General features: G+C 35.5%; 1 non-coding gene across 1 annotated transcript; it reads right to left on the reverse strand.

Annotated features, from left to right (window-relative positions):
• Positions 1-7725: 7725 nt before the first annotated feature.
• Positions 7726-7865, reverse strand: LOC138396093 (U4 spliceosomal RNA). Its single transcript, XR_011235577.1, has one exon. It is a non-coding gene; the product is annotated as a U4 spliceosomal RNA (small nuclear RNA).
• Between the last annotated feature and the right edge of the window lie 746 nt (positions 7866-8611).

Here is an 8611-nt window from a genome sequence, read left to right on the forward strand (position 1 = left end):
TTGATTATCTAGGTTGCATTCCCATGAAGCCAACCCTGACTAACATGCCATGTTTGCATTAATTTTTATTCTGTGAAACATCAGAAAGAAGACAGCTTTTCTTTTCATACTCCAAATTCAGAAACCAATTTATCAAATGATTTGTCTTGATTAAGGATAGGAATGAACTTGGATTATAAATTTAATTATATTTATTTGGCATGTGTACAGCTTCATAATTCTTGGTTTAAAACTTATTTCAGAAATTTTCAGTTTAAAATTTACTTTTTTTCCGGGAAAAAGGGATGAGAGCTATAGTCTTCCATGATTTTCCCCTTACATTTTTTATGATTACTAATTTATTGGCTGCTCTCCTTTTTGTTTGCTTGTTTTTCTTTTTTATTTTAGAATATTACAGGGTCCAAATGTTTTGGTTACATGAATTACTTTTGTACAGTTTGTATCAAAGTTATAAGTGTGTCCATCACCCAGATCATGCGTATTGTACCCATCGTGTACAATGGGTACAATTTACCCATCCCCTCCTTCTCCCTCCCACCTGCTTGATTTCTATTGAATTTTACTACCATATGTTGGTCATCACTACCATGAATGTTGGTCATTTAGTTCCATTAATAGTGAGTACATGTGGTGTTTGTTTTTCCATTCTTGTGATACTTCAATTAGGATGATGGTCCCCAGTTTCATCCAGGTTGTTACAAAAGGTATTAGCTCACCATTTTTTATGGCTGAGTAATACTCCATGGTATACATATACCACATTTTATTAATCCACTCATGCATTGATGTCCCCTTGGGTTGTTTCCACACCTTTGCAATTGTGAATTGTGCTGGTATAAACATTCAGGTGCAAATGTCTTTTTTATAAAACGTCTTTTTTTCCTTTGGTAAAATACCCAATAGTGGGACTGTTGGATCAAATGGTAGGTCAGTGTACCTTTAGTTCTTTGACATATCTGCATACTACTTTCCATAAACATTGAACTAGTTTGCAGTTCCACCAGCAGTGTGTAAGTGTTCCCTTCTCTCCGCATCCACACCAGCATCTGTTTTTTTTGGGATCAGATGTGGGTCTGAAGGAAGGGTGCCAATCCCAATGTCTTGATTCTACTTCGATACCCTTCCTTAGGTATTTCATATACTAGATCAGTTATTTCATTATAACTGACTGATCAGGGGTTCTCAATTAGAGGTTTTGAAATGTAAGTGCTTTCAGGGCCCAGATATGGCCTTTATTATAAGAAGACTGGTAGGGAACTGGAGCAGTTGTGCCTTATATAAAAGCATTCTAATTTTACCTGTTTTAAAGAATGTTCTTCCTAAAGAAAACACAACTGTAGAGCAAATTTGAGACCTTTGGACAATATTAACTGTTTTGATAAATTTTCCACAATATTTAAAAGGAAATGTCTAATTGGAAAGATTTAATATAAGATCTTTAGTAAATAATTTGATTATATAATCACTCGTGTGTGTGTGTGTGTGTGTGTGTGTGCGCGCGCATGTGTGTTGGAAACTCAGCTTGAATCTGCATAGCTGGAAGGAGGAGAAATATGTCAATCATGTTTATTTACCTATTCAATAACAAGCAATGAAACTAAAGGATCACTGGAAAAAATTGACAAGCGGATGAGCCAAATTGATAGGTTACTTGTGTCTAAATGCTCCCATAGTTATGTAGACACATTCATGTTTAAAGACAGGCTGTTTTCAATTTTCTACTCAGGTATTTTTTTTTTGTGCCAAGTGAATCTCACTCAAGTTACTCAGAATTAACTGAGTCTTAACAATTAGGTAAAACCTTCCTTGATATATAAATATTTAACATATCCTTCTTTCCTAAAAATGATATTATGTTTGTGATGGTCTAGGCAATGGGGGAAACATTTTTTGACTTCAAAAGACCAGGATTTTGTGAACTCAAATAGTCTATCCAACCTATACATTTTAAAAGGCAATGGGAAAAATTATCCCAGATTTTAAATTTCAAATCTGAAAAGTCAGTAAACTTGTGGTTCAGATGAAAGTTTTAGTGGTGTATAACCTCTGTTGGTTTTCAGGTGTTAAAAGCAGTAGAAATATATATCATCTTGATACTAACTCCAGCTGCTGAAGTTAAGCGATCATTGACCAGATACTTGATTTAAGAGTCCATATTTACAGACGTATGTGCACTTCTCTTCTGCAGGGCAATGGGCTTTAAAAGCCAAGAGATATCAAGTGAATAACACTCCATAAACCAATATTCTTAATAGACTAATCTGATTGTCAATCAGCTTCTACACCTATCTGAAGAAACATTTGACATTTTGTCTATATTCATTTATCAAGGGTCTAAAAATAGATTTAATTTAATAACATTAGTGTTCAACTTGTCCAATGTTCGGATCTTATTCCAGGGGGAACAATGCTTGTAGCAATGGTAAAATTAGGAAAGTTGTTTTATGTCGCATTAGTTAACATATGCAAGCTTACTTAACATGTGGACGGCAAATAAGTGTAATTACATTAAAACAAGGAGCTGTAGCGCAGAAGCAATAAAAATAGACTAGGTTGTATTATTAATTCTTGTGTTAAGGGTTTTGAGCCATGTTGATTGGCCTGAATTTTTTGATTTTGTTATGGTACAAAGGGATTGTTTGAAGTAATTTGTCCCCGAGAGAGGCTCACGATCCCAAGCGGGTTTCAATTCAGCAAAGCAAATCTAATTTTGTTTGCTTTATGCAAACCAGAAGGGGCTGTGGTTCATTCTGTTTTCACTGGAGGGGAAAGGCGCACTAATGGGACCTGCTGAAATGCATGCATTGCAAACATCATACCCCTGCATATATTAAATTTAGCTATGTGATGCACTGTGTTCATCATCTCATTGTGTACACAGATACGCTTTAGAACAAAGCCTTTTAATAGCGAGAGAACCTTACTACATTATGTCAATACTCTATTGTATTTATATTTAATGCCGCCATTGGAATACCTGCCCTTAGCTAGAGTATGTTCATATTTGTAATCGTTTTGCGTTTCAGCTGCTCTGCTCCTTATGTGAAAGTGGGCTATACTCTGAGGCTATTATGCTGGACTTTAAAGCCAACATGGGAAGATTAATTATATGTAGATCGATAAAGGTTTCCAATTTTCCTAGTCTCCACCCCCACACATATACTCCTTGTATACCTGAGTTAAATTGGAGACATGCTTAGCACCTTGTTGAAAGAATAGGATGCATCACAATCTGAATATTCAGGCTGGAAGATAAATGGAGGATAATAATATCTGCACAACAGGTAATGCTAAAGAAAGTCTCTATCCCTGTGACAAATCACCATCCTCCTACCTGCCCCCTCCCCAACTCACTGTGGTCTTTCCTAGACTTGCCAGATACAGCTATGCTGCCAGATACATTTGATCAAATTCATCAAAATTAGAGGGTGCATGAGATGGGAAGGGAAACTAGTATATGATAGATGATAATGTAGTTATTGGCTAGGTGAATTTATTCACATAAAAATGGAATTATTTGTCAATTAAAACTGCATAATGACTGCATCTCTTGTCATGCCAGCACTGTTTTCAGTGTGTTTTTGTTTTGAAAACAGTTCCAATACTGCAAATAGACAGACACATCTCCAAACCCTTCAATTTGTCATTAGACATTTGGCGGCATGCCTACTTTGCTGTTAATTTTCCAAAACTACATTAATTTGCTGAATGACTTTTGTGAATCAGTTCACATAAAATTCAAGATGATACTTGTCATGTATTAAAGAGTGACTATTAAAAGCACAGGTTACTTTTAAAAACACACTGTGTGAATCAGTTTGAATTTTGTGTTTTAAGTTCAAACATGGGTTAGCATTAATGATTTTTTTTTCTTTCCTAATGGAAGTTGCTTAATGAAACATTACAAGGATAATCTTCCCATTGGGTTTTTTTTTTCTGCTTCTGCTTATCTGTTTCTTTAATTTACTAGTGTATACATTCTTAATTTGACTTGATTTGGAACACAAGAGACACCTCAGGCAGTTGAAATCCAATGGTGTGGCAAAAATAATTGTTTAATATTGTGACATAAGGGATTTGATCCTCAAGGTAGACTGTCTCTGACAGTTGTGCAATTTAAACATTGAGAGAAATTACCTCATGCACAGAACCAAACAGCAAGATCACATGACAGTCTTAGAAAAATTTATTCACAAAAGAGGGAACTTGGTTGAGGGATGCTATAATAGTCACTGGACTCTTGTAGCATAAAATCATGAAATAGTATAGTCATTTTTATAAACACTGATTTATTTATATATGTACTTTCTTAGAAAATTTGTTTACTTTTTTAAAAGTGTTGGCTTAGTCCTGACATAAACATCATCCAATGAGCTTTGAGCAGATATTACAGGTCAAAGCACATTTTTTACTTGAAAATATATATACAGTTGACCCTTAAATAACACAGGGTTGAAATGCATGGATCCACTTATGTATGGTTTTCTTTTGCCTCTGCCACTCTGATACCCCCAAGACAGTAAAACCAACACCTCCTCTTCTTCCTCCTTAGCTTACTCAATGTGAAGAAGATGAGACTGAGGATGAAGATATTTATGATGATCTACTTCCACTTAATGAGCAGTAAATATATTTTTTCTCACAGTTTTCTTAGAACATTTTCTTTTTTCAAGTTTACTTTTTTGTAAGAATGCAGTATGTAATATATATACAAATATATGTTTGTATGTTAATCAACTGTTTATTTTATTGGTAAGGCTTCCAGTAAATAGTAGGTTGTTAGTAGTTAAGTTTTGTGGGATCAAAAGTTGAATGCGGAATTTCATCTGTGCAGGGGATCAGCACCCCTAACCTCCCTGTTGTACAAGGATCGGCTGTATATGTGTACATATGTATATAACTTATGGGTGTATAGTATACTATACTATATGTGTGTGTGTATATACATACACCTTCTATTATAATGTATATATACACAGAAAGAGATATATGTCTAGTGTATACATATACACACATACTAATATATATATGTATTATGCTGTACTCTGGATATCTTATGATTATTTTATTATAATTATTTACATAAATTATAAATTATTGCAATTCAACTGGCTTAAGCAACAATAGGAGCTGAATTTGGGGGGGTGGATAATTATAGGAAGCTCTAGTGAGTTCAAACCTGAAACAAATACTATGAAACAAATACCATAAGAAATAATGTCGCTTTCAACTGTAAGCCTAGAAAGGCAGATATGGCACAAAAGCCCCAGGATAGAACAATACCTAATCATTTATGAACTCTGTACCTATATTTTCCAACCTGGCTTACTTATCCCTGGTCTATCTCCTCGGCGTGATGAGAACAGGAAGCTTGGGAAGGGTGAAAAGAGTGGTAAAAATGGTGGTGAAAGTCCTTCTGTTGTGCTACACTGATGTTCAATTACTGCCAGTGCAGGCTAACTTATGCCACCCTTAGTAAAATTGACAAAATATTACATCAGTGAGAATAAATATAACAGTTTCCTAATAAAGAAATTCATCCTAATAATAAATATCTTTTGGTGTTCAAAAAAAAAAAATTGAAGATGTCAGATTAGAGGAGTTTAATTGCTGAGTATGCTTTTATGGAAGACAGCACAACATGCAGACTCTGACCCAGTCCTGCACAGACATTTCTTCTTAACCTTGAGGTACTGAACACAATCCCTGCCCAAATTTCTATTCAGCTAAGCAGTCTAAGATTGCATGGAAAGTTATGTCTATTCTCGAAGAGCTTCTACCCAGTAGTGTGCTAATAAATGCTTAACAATCAGCTCTTTTGGAGGGGGTGCAGTGGAAGCAATAACTCTGATTTGTGACGTGGGCCAATTCCAAGCTACCAATTTAACTGAATGGGAAGTGGCAAACAGACACAAAGTATCACACCATTCCGTATTATAGCCACCATATAGACACAATAGATGTAAATGATCTTAAGAGCACAGATGAAAGTAAAATGTTGTAAAATAAGAAGCAATAAATGTGGGGTGTTACTTTTATTTCAATATAACTTATTGAATTTTAAGTTTATATATATTTTTAAAATTAACTTTTAATGATGGTTGTATATAACAAATGGCTTGCAAAATCCTGAAAATTTAATAGTAGGCTGTTATGAGTTAGTGCAAAGCAGCCCGAGCACACCACTGCCTCCATCCCATCTTACACACACAGCACACAATTAGCTTCCTGGTTCATTAAGATTGATCCAGAGTTATGCCTCATCAAATGTGAAAATATTTGTCCTGGCAATAAGCAAAATAGCTTCTTGCTGATCAATTGCTCCTAATATGGTTGTGTAATATGATCTCCACCTGTATTTTCCATAGTGCGTTGTTTTTTCTTGACCCCCCAAGTCCCTTGTTGGACCTTTATTTTATTCAACTGCATGGGAGACATAGCCTCTGTCTGCATTCCTTTGTCTAGGAATAGTGATTCTGCACTCACACATAAAGAAGAGAAAGAGAGCTGCTATACAATGGTTTGGAGTGCTATGAAATTTTACTGACATGAGTCTGGGAAGACTGCCTGATCTGTATTTGGAACAATGCTATTTTGTTTAATTTGATATATGTGTGGGCTTTTTATTCAAATAGAGTTGAACAGTTTGTTCCAGTTGGGGGGAAAAAGGGCTGCTTGTTACAGAGAGGTTATTTATCGTTCACTATAACACTTGACATTCTGAAGAAAATTGTGAGGATTCTCCTTCTGGGGGTGTATGCTGCCATCCTAGCTTCTGTACAAAAAGATAAAACAAGAGTTGAAGGAAAGATCCTTGGAGGCTGATTCTGGGCAGTGCTTTAGATGCCCTCAAATGAAGGTGCTTTTCGGCCTTTAAAAATATTCAGCTACTCATTCCATCACTCATTTTTGCAGCTAATTGGACATTTTAAAGTATGAATTTCCACTGCTTCAGAAGATTCAATGCCAACATCAATTAACACCTTCTGGGGGAAGAGGATATGGAAGAAGAGCTAAAGAAATCTTAGCAGTGTAAGCACAATTGAACTTTACTATCCCAGACAATATTTTTATTCAATGTTGTTCTAAAATGCTCATTTTTTCACTGTAATTGCAACTCTGTCTCTTGTTTATTTCCTTGGTCTTAACCCAACTACTGTCCGCTCAAATTCACTTCAACTTTGACTCATTTATAATCAATTTTGAGTTAAGTTCTACAAATTACAAACAAGTGACCCTCACCGTAGGAAACAAACATATCCTATGGAACGTAGATGCTATAGACACTTACAAGGTCACTAGAGGTGGAAAAAAAATCCAATTATATGGAAAGAATGTAACTACCATGTCATTTACTTTTCTATTCATTAAATAAATATTCACTAATTATATACTATTTTGGGACACTATCATATATGACTAAATATTTTTTAAAAATCTTGCCTATTTACAAACTTTAAATAGATTCCAATACAAGTAGAATCAAATCCAAATTCTTTAACTTTCCACTCGTGGTCTACTAAGCCTGAACTACCAACCAGCACTTATGAAATATCTCATTCTTGATCATTTTGCACTTTGTCCTTCTCTTACAGTTGTCCCCAGCCCTTACCTGAAATGTAAGTGCTTGTCAGCTAGAGGCTGCCCGCATATCTATGTTTACCACTGGGCACCATCAGCTCATTGGCCTTCTAGATCTTTTTTTTTTTTTTTTTTTTATTCAGTCCCCATAGGGGCCCTCAAAAATTGCCAATGCCGACTATATTGCAAGTCGTCATGGCGGGGTATTGGGAAAAGTTTTCAATTAGCAATAATCACACCTCAGATAGTCATATTGAACTCTACTCTCCCTTTTCCACCTCCATTGAGGCATATATGATATGGCAGGTTCAACAACATCTGATGCTATGTGATTCATGCCAAACATGGCAAACTGCAAATTCAGGCTTAAGAGAGAATCACTTCATTTAAGACCAAAGGCCACTGGAGTAACTTACTTGGTGAACAGGTGGGGGTAAGGTAGGGTAGTGGAGGCAGACATTTAATTGGACCTTAAAGGATGGATAGAACTTGAATATGAAAATGTGCATAGGAAATTTAGCATAATTTAGTAGAAGTTATTATTGAACAGATTCAGGTATTCTCCTAAAATATAATCCTAAATTATATGAACTGTATAGAATAACTAAACATAACCCACAAAGTTGCCCTGGTGTCTATTAATTCTCTATTCCCAGCATGCAGATAGAGACATTTCTGGCATGAGTGTGGCTTGAGCCAGGTGTTATGGATAGAGAAGAATAAGAGGAAACACCTACAAAGAGTATGAGCACAGTGAGATGGAGATGGATGTGAAGTCATCTTCTAAGAATGAGGAGCAGATTAGCTGAGCAGAAACAGAGGGAACATTTGTCATGGTAAATAATGAGGTGTATTTATTTAGCAACTATGATGTGCTAGGTATGTTGGTAAGTACTATACATGCCTATTGCTATCTTCAACAAATACTCTGACAAAACAGATGTTTAGAAGGAAACTGGGCCTCCAACCACACACCCATTGTCAGATTGGTGGGTTGAAAGGATCAGATAATAGAGAGTTTAAAATAAAA

The sequence above is a fragment of the Eulemur rufifrons genome, chromosome 15, assembly GCF_041146395.1.
Source record: "Eulemur rufifrons isolate Redbay chromosome 15, OSU_ERuf_1, whole genome shotgun sequence".
Lineage (NCBI taxonomy): Eukaryota > Metazoa > Chordata > Mammalia > Primates > Lemuridae > Eulemur > Eulemur rufifrons.